Genomic DNA, 7,092 nt, shown 5'->3' with positions numbered 1-7,092 from the left:
TTAAACGTACCCTCACCTTACGCTATGTAGTTTAAAATTTCATAGTTCTCATGTTCTTCCTTCTCATTGGTCTCACCATTCACAAAGGTTCCCGATGCTCTTTTATTATCTTCACATTTCAGCAACTTTCAGGACAAAGCTTCTAAGTCACAGTTGTGGGGGGTTGGGGTGGGGCTGCTGTGTCAACTAATACTCAATTCAAGGTAATGATCCTACTCACCTGCATTGTCCGAAACTTGCACTACCTAAAGATTTAACGTCTTCTGCTGCTCACTGAAAGTAAATCAAACTTTATGTGTCATTATCCACAGTTTATTTCTTTATTTTCAGTCTGAAACATTGGCCCAGACACGGGAACAGGCAGGACTCTCATCTCACCGATCTTCAAATATTGATATCCAGATTCAGCAGGTTTGAACTCTCCTCGTTTGCTGCTTCCTGGCTTGAAGGTTTCTACCTTGTTTTGTTCAACTTCTTCTGTCAAAATTTCCTCCAAATTTAAAAAAAAATGAAGTTTGGTTATTTACAGAAAACAACTTTTCATTCTTGAGGCATTGGAATATATTAAAATTTGTGACCTTCTTGTATTTAAAAGATAGGACCATATTTTCTGAACATGGAACTTAACAGTACAGGCCCTTCAGCCCACATGTTGTGCCAAACTATGGAAATCTACTCCACAAATCTAATTTTTCTCTACCCCCTATTTTTCTTATATCCATGTGCATATCAAATGGTCTTTTGAAAGTCCCTATTGTACCATCCTCCTCCACCACCACCCATTCCAGCAACCCACCACTCTTAAGTTAAAAAAACTTATGCCTGACATCTCCACTAAACTTTCCTCCACTCTGAGGTCTTCTTGCCCTAAGATACTCATAATCTTGTATTAAGTCACCGCTCATCCTGAACTGTTTGTTTTACAATTCAGTAAGATCTCTCAAGCAAAATATTTCAGTAACAATTGGGTCTAGAGCAGTGGTTCTCAACTTTCCCTTCCCTCTCACATACCAGTTTAACCAATCCTTACTAATCACAGAGCACTTATGGCATAGGGATTGCTTAAGGTGGAATGTGAGTTTAGGGGGCAAGTTTGAAAACCACTGATCTAAACTAATGGCTGCATGAACAATGTTAATACTTTGATTGTCCAAAGTTGAATAAGCATGGTGCTTGGTCTAATGTCAGGATGTAAACTAGTCACAAGATTAATTGGCCATGAGGATGCTACAGTCAAGTGGTAAACAGGTATACAGGATTCTCCTTATGCTGAAGTTTGGAGTTAATCATGATTGAGTTTTAAAATAATTTCCTGGTGCTGAGGTCAAGATCTATACCAAAACTGAGGTCAGCAGTTCTGAGGTTAACAGCCTTGCTGGTGTTAATATCAGGTGTTAATCTGGCATTGAAGACAGTCCTTCCCTTACTGAAGTCAATATTAAATTGGATTTGAATAAATAATCTGTCAACTCAAAGAATTTGCATGTACCAATGTTTAATTATAAAATTAATTTAAGTCTCAGTCCAATGATGTTGTTTAGCAGTAAAACAGATGTGCTTTATAGGTTTGTATAACTTTTCATGATTTACTAATATTGGCAAGTCATTTTCTCGTTTGCAATGCCTCATGATTCCTTGTTCAACTGAAGCCCTGGTCTGTTACATTCTGTGAATGGGAAACTTACTTCCATCTCATGCAGATGTACTGGATATTTTGATGGCAGCCTTTTATTTGGGCACCGAGGCTTTTCAAAGCTTTGGCTTGTTTGAAGTTTTGATTGTCCCAAGTTGAAAATAGCATCTAGATCTGTAATCGAGGTCAATAATATCAGTTTATCGCATGGCAAATGGAACTCAGATGTTCCAGAAAAAAATCCTGTCCTTTATTCTTTTAAAAACTTAAATAAATTAACTCTGAATAAAGAATAAGTATAGAAATTGACATTGCATTCCATGTAACACCAGAATTTTGAATACATTTAAACAGAAGTAACATATTCCCAAAACAATGGTCTATTGTTACTCCTTGAATATCCTTCGTATGTCATCTGTATTCAAGCTGCTACACAGACTGAAGATGATGCAAGAGATGTGGAAAACATTGAGAATCAGCATTTCTCCTTCTATTTATCATAAAATATCATGCGGAAAGGTGATTCATCGGTTGCTCATCGGCATTTTATGCGGTTCATCATATGTTACGGTGTAATTTATTTTTTAAGTATTGAGATTGGTTTACGGGGGAACACTGTGAGATATTTCTCTGCCATTGGCTAGTGGTAGGTTTATGTCAAGGCCCGTCCCAAAAAAAGTCTTCCCTTCATACACCACTCTCCTGTCAAGGTAAATATTCTATTGTTATTAGGGATTACTTCAATCTTGTATTATTGGATGAATGAGTAATGTAAATGCAAGTTGTATAAAAATTAGTAATTTTTTTAAAATGTGGATGTGCCATGTCAGTTAATAATAAATATTAAGGTGCAGGACAACCTTAATCGGAATGTTATCTCATGGGGCAAGAATGAAGGGCATAAAAAGAAATATTGGGCAATAAAAGAAATATTAGACAGATTTTTTTCCAATATTTAAAAAAAATCCCTTCTATGCATATTGTTTTTTGATTAGAAGAGATCTCCATATATTTATTTGTCTTTGTGGCATGTTTGTCATGGAGCTGGAGGGGTCACCCAGCACTGTCTTCTTCCATGGTAATTTGTGTAAAACTTTATCTCTGATTAAATGGCTTCTTCTTCACTGTGATTGCAGGAATATTCCACCTTCTGTGGAAAGTAAACAAATATTATGAAGAAATCAATGGACTAAAACTTATAAATCAAAGCTGAGAAAAGACTTGGAGATGTTAGAGTATAAATTGCGATACCAGGTGATACCTACAATAATAATTTCTACCCTGAAGCAAACTACATTCAGAGATTATTGTTCTGAATCTCTTCTTTCAACCTGTCGATCACTCTGTTACATAGTGTGCACTATTAATTTCTGGCAAATTATTGATAATACAGACAGCAACATTTTGAAGATGTCACACCTTCAAGTTTTATAAAACAAAAACACGAGCATACTGTTTATAGTTGTTCCCCTCTTTTTGCCCCAAACTGGTGTATTTTCTGTATGAGCAGTGTAAAAGCTTGCCTCCTCCCTTATTTTTTGCCCCAACTATTTGCCTAACTGGGCTCTTGATGGCCCAATCGCAAAGCCTCACCCCGGCCGCCAGCTCATCCGAGCTCCCAATTACCCATCTGCCCACCTATCTGAGCTCCTGATGCCCCAAATGCCTGCCCACTGGAGCTCCCATTGACCCGACTGCCTACCCATCCGAGCTCCTGATGCCCCGACTGCCTGCCCACTGGAGCTCCCGATGACCCAATGTGGATCCTTGCCTCAGCCGTTCGCCCACTGGAGCTCCCAACAACCTGACCACGTACCCTTGCCCTGACCACCTACCTATTGAAGCTTCTGACGATCTGACCGTGGACCCTCGACTTGACCGCCTGCCCACCAGTGCTCCAGACACTCAGCCACAGACTCTCTCCTGTGTAGATTTTTTTCCTAGGCCCTGGTTGCCACCCATCTAAGATCCCGATGCTCTGAACGCGGACTTGCCACCCTGTCCTGCCCATCCGAGCTCCTGACACCTTGAATGAGGCAGGTACTTACCACGATATGACCTGTGTAAAAGCATATACGAGGCGCGACCATCACTGCGGTTTTCCTGTGAAAATCCCCTCAAGTACCATTTTCAGAATATGGATGTGACAAAGTATTTGCCCATTTACATACTTATCTCGCCTTTAAAATGTACATTTCAATTCACTGGAAGAAAGAAATACAATCCCATTTCAAGATTGGTAAACAATGATCATCATTCAAAACTATTTCTAATAGAAAGAACTTTGTGATTTCATAATGAACAGCTGCGAATTCACAATGACAAGTCCCTATAATATTCCCATTGTGTTTGTACACAGGTCAGTGGTGGTTATAGCAGTAGGCAGACATCACCACTATAACTTAATCTTTAAAACACCTTTCTTAATCCTGACACTTTTTTTTCATGATGTTCACAGAATAATTCTCAGTGCAGCTGCACGTTCTGGCCTCCTATTTATTTTATCAGTGTTCGTGATACATGGTATCTTCTTCAAGCAGAAATTTCTGTTTGGCTACCAGCCTTTTTTTTGGACATTTATTCACATGAGGAAAGCTGTCATAGTAAGAAAATAGAATTCTTTTAATATCTTTATAGACCAGTGAGTCCTAATTTAGTAGTTGCTCTGTTGTGTCATAAAGTTAATAGAGAGATAGTTATGGAGTCTTACAGCTGTACAGCTTTAAAACAGTCTCTCAGCCCAACTTGTCCATGCTGAGCTGATCCCATTTGCTACATTTGACGCATATTCCTCTCAGCCAGTGGTTTTCAAACTGCCCACCCTAAGCTCACATTCCACCTTAAGTAATCTCTATGCCATTAGTGCTCTGTGATTAGTAAAGGATTGCTTGAGGTGGTAGCTGAGTGGGAAGGGAAGGTTGAAAATCACTGCTCTGGACCCAATTGTTACTGAAATATTTTGCTTGAGAAAAATCAAATTTTTTCTTTCCACCTTAAGCAATCGCTTACTAATCTCAGAGCACCTATTGTATAGGGATTGCTTAAGGTGGAATGTGAGTTTAGGAAGGCAGTTTGAAGACCACTGCTTTGAACCTATCCTGTCTAGGAACTATTTCAATGTTTTTTTTAAACATTGAAATTGTAACTGCCTCCACCACCTCCTCTGGCAGCTCATTTTATATACTCACCACGCTTTGTGTGAAAAAGATAGCTCTCAAATCCCTTTAAATCTTCCCCTCTCACTTTATGCTCTCTTACCCAGTGAGGGGGGTTGGGGAAAGAAAAACCATGACAATCCATCTCATCTGAGCCCCTCTCATTTTATAAACCTCTAAGGTCTAAATAGTGAGACCAGGCAGAGCTCAGAAAGGGAGGGAAGTCGCCATCATAATACATGATTTGCAGAAACAGCATTATCAAGAAAGTTAACAGAGCATTCTTGTTGTGAGGGAATTCAGTATAAATGTAAGGATCAGCTTTAACGGGAGAGGTGGGGTGAGTGGGTGATGGATGGATCGAGGAGGGTGAAGATTGATGGACAAATGGGGAACAGAAGGAGTAAAGTTGCGAGACAGGCTGAAGCGTAAAAGGGGCCAGCAAAGGGAGATAAAAGGGGACTGATCAGAGGGGCGGAGTGAAGGTAGAAGCAACCACCGAAGGAACATGATTGGTTGAACCATATGTGAGGGATGGGGGTATAATGAGAACATTGGGTGAGGGGATACAGTGGGGAGGGATGTGTGGGTGGTGGACAGATGGGGAAGGGGAAAGGAACAAGGGGCTGGGTGAGAGGAGTGTGTGTGAGTCGAGGTTGGTAAATGAAGAGAAAGAAGGGGACTCTGGGGGAGTGGGTGATTTGCAATTGGAAAATTCATTGTCCATGATTTTGGGTTGCAGACTACTTAGGTGGAATATGAGGAGCTGCTCTTCTAAAATGAATTTGGCCTAATGTTGGCAATGCAGGGGGCAAATGACAGACACGTCAGTGTGGGAATGGGAATGGGGAGGGGAACTAATGGACGGTAACTGGAAACTCCAGGACCGAGCATAGGAGCTCAGCAGAGCGATTCCCTTGTTTGGGCTTGGTTTCATCAGTGTGGAGGGGGTTATGCTGAATGCAGTAGATGATGTTGGAGAAGTCATTAGTGAAACTGGAAAGGCAATATCAATCCATGGATTGAGATAAGGGATGAAATGCCGGGTCAGCAATTTCACTGCGACTGGAGGATAAAGTACCTGGGAGGGCAAAGGATGTGTGGAGAGGGGTGAGTGAATGAAAGAGTTGCAGGGAGAGTGGTTTCTGTAAAAAGCAAAAGGGGTGTGGAGGGGAAAATGTGGCTGGTGGTGGGATCAAGTTGTAGCTGGTGGATGTGGAGGTTTGTCAGGTAAATGGTAAGGATTAAGGAAACTTTATTCCTGTTCTATCTGGAGAGAGATATAATAAGAGCAGGTGTGGGAAATGATGTGATGCAGGTGAGTGCTCGAGGGGGGAACCATGTTTCTTGAAGAAGATTGACAATTTAGATGTCCTGGAGTGGAGAGCCTCACCTTGAGAACTGATGTGGCGCAAACTGAGAGATAGGGATAGCATTCTTACAGGAGATGGGAGGGAGTGTTGTCCAGTCAGTGGGTTTGCAATCAATATCAGTGGACAGTCAATCTTTCAAGATGGTTGGTAACAGAAACAGGAAGGGGTTGGAAATTGCCCAATTGAATTTGAGGGTGGGGTGGAAACTGTTGGGAAGTTGATAGAATTGTAAGTTCTGTACAGTGCTGGTGACAGCACTACTGCAATCGACATTGACTTGTCAGAGTACAAGTTGAGGAGTGGTGCCAACAATTGGAACAAGGACGGCTCCAAGTAGCTTTCACACCCATTAGTTTCTCCAAAACCCTATTTCACCTAATACCCATTTCTTTCATTTAAACTCTAAACTTGTCCTCCACTATTTTGGGGCAATTTTTGTGCATCTTCTGTAAAGTCAGAAAATAAAACATTTGTTAAATTCCTCTCCAATTTCCCCAGCACAATTCATCCTGTCTTGGTCTATAATGGATTCATATGAACTTTTATTCTTCTATTCCTTCGCATAGAAGCATTCATAGAAGGTTTTCTATTGGTTGCTGGCTTAAGTCATATTCTGCTTTTCTTTTCATCATACATTGCTGAACTCATTGGACTTGCTATCTTATTTGGTAATATTACACATCTTTCCCTTGGATCTAATACTCACTTTGCTCTTTGATAGGTATAGTTGGATCACTTCTATTTTTCTGCAGTGAAGTTCTGATAACCTATGATCTAATAGTTTGTAAATCCTGATGATTTGGCATCTAGATCTCTGGAAGCTGATTCCCATTAAAATACTGGTGCCCTGGTTCCCATGCTCCCTTTAAACTCTGGGATCCATTCCTGTGCTCCCTTTAACACATTAACACCTCTGTTCCTGCACTATCCC

General features: G+C 40.6%; 1 long non-coding RNA gene across 1 annotated transcript; it reads right to left on the bottom strand.

Annotated features, from left to right (window-relative positions):
- Nucleotides 1–303: 303 nt before the first annotated feature.
- LOC138741743 (uncharacterized) lies at nt 304–3,873 on the bottom strand. Its single transcript, XR_011343728.1, has 3 exons — nt 3,682–3,873; nt 1,686–1,807; nt 304–490 (listed from the first exon to the last, which is right to left on the bottom strand). It is a non-coding gene; the product is annotated as an uncharacterized lncRNA (long non-coding RNA).
- Between the last annotated feature and the right edge of the window lie 3,219 nt (nt 3,874–7,092).

This window comes from Narcine bancroftii, chromosome 8 (genome assembly GCF_036971445.1).
Source record: "Narcine bancroftii isolate sNarBan1 chromosome 8, sNarBan1.hap1, whole genome shotgun sequence".
In the NCBI taxonomy this organism is placed as follows: domain Eukaryota; kingdom Metazoa; phylum Chordata; class Chondrichthyes; order Torpediniformes; family Narcinidae; genus Narcine; species Narcine bancroftii.
The sequence above is the reverse complement of the archived record's forward strand: the minus strand, read 5'-3'. Positions and strand labels throughout refer to the sequence as shown.